This window comes from Vicugna pacos, unplaced genomic scaffold (genome assembly GCF_048564905.1).
Source record: "Vicugna pacos unplaced genomic scaffold, VicPac4 scaffold_19, whole genome shotgun sequence".
NCBI classification, from domain to species: domain Eukaryota; kingdom Metazoa; phylum Chordata; class Mammalia; order Artiodactyla; family Camelidae; genus Vicugna; species Vicugna pacos.
This window is the reverse complement of record NW_027328740.1, coordinates 30797353-30806444: the sequence shown is the minus strand read 5'-3', so window position 1 is coordinate 30806444 and position 9092 is coordinate 30797353. Positions and strand designations below refer to the sequence as shown.

The 9092-nt window shown below is 45.3% G+C and overlaps 1 long non-coding RNA gene across 1 annotated transcript; it reads left to right on the top strand.

Annotated features, from left to right (window-relative positions):
• The first annotated feature begins 3839 nt into the window (after nucleotides 1-3839).
• Nucleotides 3840-8792, top strand: LOC140693070 (uncharacterized). Its single transcript, XR_012068725.1, has 3 exons — nucleotides 3840-3941; nucleotides 7141-7213; nucleotides 8587-8792. It is a non-coding gene; the product is annotated as an uncharacterized lncRNA (long non-coding RNA).
• The last annotated feature ends 300 nt before the right edge of the window (nucleotides 8793-9092 follow it).

Below are 9092 nucleotides of genomic sequence, written 5' to 3'. Positions count from 1 at the left end.
TTCTTTCTTGGCTTTCAGGAAGTTTCAGTCTGATTTTTCTACAGATAAATTTTCAGACATTTTTTGTTTCCTTATCTCTTGCTTTTCCATCTGGGACCCTTATGAATTCTAGTCTTTCATGCCCTGTCTTAACCCAGGGTTCAACAGCAATGTTTACATTGCTTTGCACTTGCTTTCCTATGTCTGCTTCTGACCGAGGTTTTTCTGATCCCATGTCTTCACAGTCATTCACGCGTCCCTCTGCATTATCTAGTCTGCTTACGACTAAATTTTAGCCCTGATATTATCACATCCATTGAGTTTCCTGATATTTTTTGGCTCGTCTTTAGACTTTCTCTTCCCCTTTTCCGGTATTCTGCCTTATGTGATTCTGAGACACTGTTGTTTTTCAGTGATTTCCTGACCTCCATTTTCAACACATGGTCTGGATAGCGTTTTGCAGTCTAGTTGTTTGAAAGCTTATCTTTTGGGCCTTCAATATCTTTGGAACTGAAAATGGTACTTCCTGTTTCTTTTACTGTACTTCTTCACCTCTACTGCTCAGGTAATATCAGGTATGTAATGTGGACTTCTAGGGCTTTGTTAAGTGAAAATTTTAGACTTTTGGCTCTACGCAATTCCATGGGATTTCTGTGCGGACAATTTCTCCTAGACATTGATGCCATATCGTGTTCCTGTGTGTGTTGTCTGGTATATCTCCAATTGCTGTTGTTGCATTAGTTTTGATGAAAAACCAATACTATTTCGATTTGCATAACTTCATTTTGATAATGCTTATCTCACAATTCTGAAAGTGCGCAGGACACTTCCTCTTGTGGAAATGAAGCTTTTAAAGGTTCTCAGCTCTGCATTCTGCTCTATGTCATTTTGGAGTGTTTCCAAAACAGCAAACTGAGAGTGCGCTTGTGCTTTGTAGTTCCACGGGAATGTCCCAATGAAAGCAGTTCTTCTCAGAGCTTCTCTGTCTACAGAAACACCAGTGGAATGCATATCTATGAATGTCACATATCAGGGCCTGCTGGAATGATCCCGCAGACCTACCTTGGTGTCCTCGGTGCCGTACCGTGCTGGTGCCATCCAAAATGTAGCATCCGCTTTAGGGAGATAATGCTGTAGGTAATGCTTCCTCTTCTAACGCTGTGGACTTGGACCACTCTTCCTTGTCCTCTCATCCTTGTGGCACGGGTGCACGAAGGCAACCACACAGCTGTTGCGCATCCTGTGCCTCAAACCAAACCATAATCCCAGCCCAGGTTATGAATGTAGCAGATCCTAAGTCTTTTCATTCTGATTTCAAAACCAAGGCCCCCTGGATCCCTCAGACCAGATGAACGATATCTCTGATTCAGCCCCACACGTGCTCTATTGGCAAAATGCCCAATTGGTCCCTGGTCCTGCAGATGCACTGGCTGTGGCAATGGGACATATTGGTAATCTCAACCACGTGACCAGTTTTGATGCTTTATCATTGGTACACATTTTGGTTTGCTCTCTTGATTCGACCCACCACATCCCACAATGCACTCCAGATCCCTGAGACTCAGCGTGTGCCATCATTCGTAGCCCTATCCCTCACAGAACGTTGCCTCTGCTACCTCAAATGTGGCAGCTGGGATCTTGGACTCCGAATCAACTGTGGGGATATTTTGCGCTGGTTTCTTTGAGTTCTGTCAGCCAAGCATCTGCTGTGCACTCTTGTAAATCTCAGCACATCACCTTCTATCCCATGTCTCCTGTCCGCTTGAGAGTGTGCGTCCATGTTAAACAGAGTTTCACCCTTGTTGCTCCATCACCAGGGGTCAGACCCTCACTGGATTCCATTTCCTGCTTTGCCTTCTCCTGCTTCCAGGTGTCCTGAGGCCTCATCCTGTCTTTGGAAGTAACAGACCTCTCTTCGGCAAGTGTCCTGTGCCAAGGGCTGGGTGAGTGGATGTTTCCATTGCTCTGTTCATGGGAGCGAGTGAGTGCAGGTTGCACTTCTTCTCTGCCAACTGGGCATCGATGAATCAACACTATCCAGATACATTTCACAGAAATGTGATATTTGCTTAGCTCTTTGTTTCTATACAGCCGTGGTGGGAGGGATGGTCCGAATACACCTGTTTTGACATTGTGTTGATATCTCATTTGCAGTCTTTAAGAAGTTTAAAAGAATTCATTTACATGTTTTGGGAGTTATACGGAAATGAAGTTATTTTTTGAAACACACTCAATCGACCTAGAAGCCAGACTTGTCAATTTTGGTAACATTTTGTCAGCTCGACGGAAAACCTAGACAGATAGAATGCAAATTGGCAGTCCAAACTGTTAAAGGGTTCATGTCGGCTCTTTACGGTTGAAGCCTCCGAAACCAACAGGAACCATGAAATAACTATTGGAAACTTGAAATAACCCCCAAACTTGGATACACTTGTGCATTGGTGCCCTTTACTCCCAATGACACCTACTGGCCAATATTGGCATTTCAAGGGGTAACATCCCTCTCTAGGAAAATACAAGAGGAAAGAAACCAAATATATACATTTAGGTTTGAATCCAAAAGCACCTAGAGGCATTCTAGCTAGGAGAACCCTGCTGCAATTATGTTAGTCTATGGAGAACCAGGTGTTCTTCTATCAGTGATGAGAACGCTTAATCATCCGATCATGTTGGGTAAAGCCATTTAACGCAACCAAGTCTGCACCCGCATGATATAGTGCCCACGGGGGCTTGACTCAAGTGAAAGACGATCCACATAAGCTGTGTCTTTTATATCATTGGCGACTTTTACAGTACAGTTCTCTTTCTGACTTGTACTATTTACCTATACTGTCTTGAAAAATTGAGGCCTAATACAGATTCAAGTTCAGTCAGATTCCCCTCTCTTACCACACTCCCTTCACCCCAGGGAAGACATAAGCACAACATTTGCTGAATCTAGCGGAAGGCCATCGTTTCTAGGTGTGAGCTAAGTATTCAATTCCTATCTATTTCAGCCAAGTTTATTGGACCTTTAAGGAGTTCACTGTTGTTCACAGAGTGTGAAGCTGGAGGAACTCTGATTCTAGGAGGGGCTTGTTTTACTCGTAATGGCTTCATTGCAGCTCAGCTACTGATCCTTCAAAATGGATGCCTGTGTGGAGGGGAGGGAAGGCAATTGCTTGCTAGCTAGGCCCAAACCTGGGAAAAGGCTTACCTGGGCTTGGTGAATTCTGGTCTGAATGGCTTGGGAAGGCCCCTTGGGAAGTGTGGATTCCCATGACCTCTTCCAAGAACAGGAGCGTTTTGATCATCTCTGCCATCTCTTCTCTTGCAGACGTCAGGGACCTTGGACCCGTTCTTGGAGAAGAGAATTGAGGAACTTCCTCAAGTCCACGTTGGCGCTCCGTATGTTTCTGCCAGTATCAGCGAGGTTCAATATGTCTCATGAATGTCTTTGGAGCCTGGTATCCTCTACAGCTGTCTCCACGCCAGTATTCTCCATTGTAGCAGAACATCTCTCATCCATGTGTTCGCATCTCTCCTCAATCCGTTCAGCCAGCTTTTCGGCCAGCTTCTCTTCGTGTCTCCCCTAAAGTTGACTTCACCAGGACTGGGCAAGTCTGAAAGTACCTCGGAGCCTCACCAGTAAGCTGATGACAGGCAGATCTTCCACTGTCTGCCCTTTCAGGTTCTGGAAACTGACCTGTGACCTCAGGTCTTTGGGCAGCAGCAGTATCTCGAACTTACACAGCTTCCCGGACCAAACACCTAAGCCAAGCTCCACAGAGGGCGGCAGCCCCTCCATCACACTGATCCACCCACAGAACTCTGCCCGGTTACCTAGGATCCAACAGCCACAACAAGCCTCGCGGTACACACCAACATTCCACCTGGAATCCAACCGCTAACTGCCATCCCCAATGGCTGCTGCATCTTGTCAGTGTTGGGGGAGGGGCTGCATCCGACGAGAAGTTCCTAAGGTAAATGTGATTCTACCCACTAGCGTCCCATGGGCCTTTCTTCTTCCCTCTTTCCTTTTGTTCAGATCTCTATGCACAGTACCAATGGAGGGAAGTGTGTCCCTTTTCAGTTGATGGTTTCACACGTCTTTAAACTTTCTAACAGTTCACAGTACACAGAGACCCACTAAAGGAGACTTATGTTCCTATAATATCCGTACACCCGGAATACATATGCGTCGCCTGATTTCTGCTGAAACACCCGCACTCTCAGGACATGGATCCATTGGTTTCATGGGGGCTGAAATTCCAAGAAATGAAACCAACCCCAATGTGCACTTTGCTGTCAGTCTCTTTTGCTCTTAGTACACTTTGGCAGAGCTACTTGCCTTTGTTATAGGCTTCTTACAATTCTTCTCTACGTAGCCTAGAATATGGCATTCCTTCATCCTGTTGGAAGACATACAAGTCTACATCACGGACTAGGAATCCATTTGATTCCAAATCGGCATTAGGGTTAGGTCACGATATGTTCTTATGAATCAAAATTTACGAATATGAATGCACGCCTCCGAATACAAGTGTGCTGAGTACATGCAAGCCGCGATAATGGGTCGATGCATGCTGAATGATCCTTGACATCACCTTAAGTATTTTCTTTTGAATAATCATGGTTCCCTTGGTAAATATCAGCCAACCGTACCATTTTGGTGTTTGCTTGTTGGTTTGATTCTTTGTTGGTCTGCTTCTCGCTTGTATTGCAAACACGACAGGCCATGCATCTCTCCTTAAGCTTGAAACAGAGAGTCAAGTAAGCTGATTCACTTAAGAGAGTGCTTCCAATCACCTATGATTTCCTGCTTCCCTCTCCCATCTTTAGGGTTTTGATGTCCTCCTTGCCTTCTTCTTGTTTCTTCTTTGCCACTCATGCTCTTCTTGCATTTCCAATAATGGTTTCTTCTTTCCATTTCATCTTGCTGCTTTTCTATTCAGGGTAGATTTCTCAACCATTCTTGTAGGATAAGTTTTGAACTGCTGAAATCTTTTAAGATTTGCCGGTTTGTGGAATTTTCTAGCTCTGCCGTTATTAGGACTGGCGGTCATGTGGCATAGGCTCCCCTAGGTGGCAGCATTTGGCCATTCAGGATATGGTCTGTGTCCTGGCACTCCTCCCTCTCCTGCAATATTGCTGCCGAGATATCAGCTGAATCCCCTCTTGAGGTTCCCTTGTGACTATGTTGTTTCCTCCAGGTGCATTTTAAATCACTGTGATATTCGTGAGCTTTGTTGATTTGAATCATACAGCTGCTGGTAGGTCTATTGGGATTCCACCTCCTTTGGATGCTGTGTAATTCCTGAATTCGCATACATGATTCTTTCTTGGCTTTCAGGAAGTTTCAGTCTGATTTTTCTACAGATAAATTTTCAGACATTTTTTGTTTCCTTATCTCTTGCTTTTCCATCTGGGACCCTTATGAATTCTAGTCTTTCATGCCCTGTCTTAACCCAGGGTTCAACAGCAATGTTTACATTGCTTTGCACTTGCTTTCCTATGTCTGCTTCTGACCGAGGTTTTTCTGATCCCATGTCTTCACAGTCATTCACGCGTCCCTCTGCATTATCTAGTCTGCTTACGACTAAATTTTAGCCCTGATATTATCACATCCATTGAGTTTCCTGATATTTTTTGGCTCGTCTTTAGACTTTCTCTTCCCCTTTTCCGGTATTCTGCCTTATGTGATTCTGAGACACTGTTGTTTTTCAGTGATTTCCTGACCTCCATTTTCAACACATGGTCTGGATAGCGTTTTGCAGTCTAGTTGTTTGAAAGCTTATCTTTTGGGCCTTCAATATCTTTGGAACTGAAAATGGTACTTCCTGTTTCTTTTACTGTACTTCTTCACCTCTACTGCTCAGGTAATATCAGGTATGTAATGTGGACTTCTAGGGCTTTGTTAAGTGAAAATTTTAGACTTTTGGCTCTACGCAATTCCATGGGATTTCTGTGCGGACAATTTCTCCTAGACATTGATGCCATATCGTGTTCCTGTGTGTGTTGTCTGGTATATCTCCAATTGCTGTTGTTGCATTAGTTTTGATGAAAAACCAATACTATTTCGATTTGCATAACTTCATTTTGATAATGCTTATCTCACAATTCTGAAAGTGCGCAGGACACTTCCTCTTGTGGAAATGAAGCTTTTAAAGGTTCTCAGCTCTGCATTCTGCTCTATGTCATTTTGGAGTGTTTCCAAAACAGCAAACTGAGAGTGCGCTTGTGCTTTGTAGTTCCACGGGAATGTGCCAATGAAAGCAGTTCTTCTCAGAGCTTCTCTGTCTACAGAAACAACAGTGGAAGCATATCTATGGATGTCACATATCAGGGCCTGCTGGAATGATCCCGCAGACCTACCTTGGTGTCCTCGGTGCCGTACCGTGCTGGTGCCATCCAAAATGTAGCATCCGCTTTAGGGAGATAATGCTGTAGGTAATGCTTCCTCTTCTAACGCTGTGGACTTGGACCACTCTTCCTTGTCCTCTCATCCTTGTGGCACGGGTGCACGCAGGCAACCACACAGCTGTTGTGCATCCTGTGCCTCAAACCAAACCATAATCCCAGCCCAGGTTATGAATGTAGCAGATCCTAAGTCTTTCATTCTGATTTCAAAACCAAGGCCCCCTGGATCCCTCAGACCAGATGAACGATATCTCTGATTCAGCCCCACACGTGCTCTATTGGCAAAATGCCCAATTGGTCCCTGGTCCTGCAGATGCACTGGGTGTGGCCATGGGACATATTGGTAATCTCAACCACGTGACCAGTTTTGATGCTTTATCATTGGTACACATTTTGGTTTGCTCTCTTGATTCGACCCACCACATCCCACAATGCACTCCAGATCCCTGAGACTCAGCGTGTGCCATCATTCGTAGCCCTATCCCTCACAGAACGTTGCCTCTGCTACCTCAAATGTGGCAGCTGGGATCTTGGACTCCGAATCAACTGTGGGGATATTTTGCGCTGGTTTCTTTGAGTTCTGTCAGCCAAGCATCTGCTGTGCACTCTTGTAAATCTCAGCACATCACCTTCTATCCCATGTCTCCTGTCCGCTTGAGAGTGTGCGTCCAAGTTAAACAGAGGTTCACCCTTGTTGCTCCATCACCAGGGGTCAGACCCTCACTGGATTCCATTTCCTGCTTTGCCTTCTCCTGCTTCCAGGTGTCCTGAGGCCTCATCCTGTCTTTGGAAGTAACAGACCTCTCTTCGGCAAGTGTCCTGTGCCAAGGGCTGGGTGAGTGGATGTTTCCATTGCTCTGTTCATGGGAGCGAGTGAGTGCAGGTTGCACTTCTTCTCTGCCAACTGGGCATCGATGAATCAACACTATCCAGATACATTTCACAGAAATGTGATATTTGCTTAGCTCTTTGTTTCTATACAGCCGTGGTGGGAGGGATGGTCCGAATACACCTGTTTTGACATTGTGTTGATATCTCATTTGCAGTCTTTAAGAAGTTTAAAAGAATTCATTTACATGTTTTGGGAGTTATACGAAAATGAAGTTATTTTTTGAAACACACTCAATCGACCTAGAAGCCAGACTTGTCAATTTTGGTAACATTTTGTCAGCTCGACGGAAAACCTAGACAGATAGAATGCAAATTGGCAGTCCAAACTGTTAAAGGGTTCATGTCGGCTCTTTACGGTTGAAGCCTCCGGAACCAACAGGAACCATGAAATAATTATTGGAAACTTGAAATAACCCCCAAACTTGGATACACTTGTGCATTGGTGCCCTTTACTCCCAATGACACCTACTGGCCAATATTGGCATTTCAAGGGGTAACATCCCTCTCTAGGAAAATACAAGAGGAAAGAAACCAAATATATACATTTAGGTTTGAATCCAAAAGCACCTAGAGGCATTCTAGCTAGGAGAACCCTGCTGCAATTATGCTAGTCTATGGAGAACCAGGTGTTCTTCTATCAGTGATGAGAACGCTTAATCATCCGATCATGTTGGGTAAAGCCATTTAACGCAACCAAGTCTGCACCCGCATGATATAGTGCCCACGGGGGCTTGACTCAAGTGAAAGACGATCCACATAAGCTGTGTCTTTTATATCATTGGCGACTTTTACAGTACAGTTCTCTTTCTGACTTGTACTATTTACCTATACTGTCTTGAAAAATTGAGGCCTAATACAGATTCAAGTTCAGTCAGATTCCCCTCTCTTACCACACTCCCTTCACCCCAGGGAAGACATAAGCACAACATTTGCTGAATCTAGCGGAAGGCCATCGTTTCTAGGTGTGAGCTAAGTATTCAATTCCTATCTATTTCAGCCAAGTTTATTGGACCTTTAAGGAGTTCACTGTTGTTCACAGAGTGTGAAGCTGGAGGAACTCTGATTCTAGGAGGGGCTTGTTTTACTCGTAATGGCTTCATTGCAGCTCAGCTACTGATCCTTCAAAATGGATGCCTGTGTGGAGGGGAGGGAAGGCAAGTGCTTGCTAGCTAGGCCCAAACCTGGGAAAAGGCTTACCTGGGCTTGGTGAATTCTGGTCTGAATGGCTTGGGAAGGCCCCTTGGGAAGTGTGGATTCCCATGACCTCTTCCAAGAACAGGAGCGTTTTGATCATCTCTGCCATCTCTTCTCTTGCAGACGTCAGGGACCTTGGACCCGTTCTTGGAGAAGAGAATTGAGGAACTTCCTCAAGTCCACGTTGGCACTCCGTATGTTTCTGCCAGTATCAGCGAGGTTCCATATGTCTCATGAATGTCTTTGGAGCCTGGTATCCTCTACAGCTGTCTCCACGCCAGTATTCTCCATTGTAGCAGAACATCTCTCATCCATGTGTTCGCATCTCTCCTCAATCCGTTCAGCCAGCTTTTCGGCCAGCTTCTCTTCGTGTCTCCCCTAAAGTTGACTTCACCAGGACTGGGCAAGTCTGAAAGTACCTCGGAGCCTCACCAGTAAGCTGATGACAGGCAGATCTTCCACTGTCTGCCCTTTCAGGTTCTGGAAACTGACCTGTGACCTCAGGTCTTTGGGCAGCAGCAGTATCTCGAACTTACACAGCTTCCCGGACCAAACACCTAAGCCAAGCTCCACAGAGGGCGGCAGCCCCTCCATCACACTGATCCACCCACAGAACTCTGCCCGGTTAC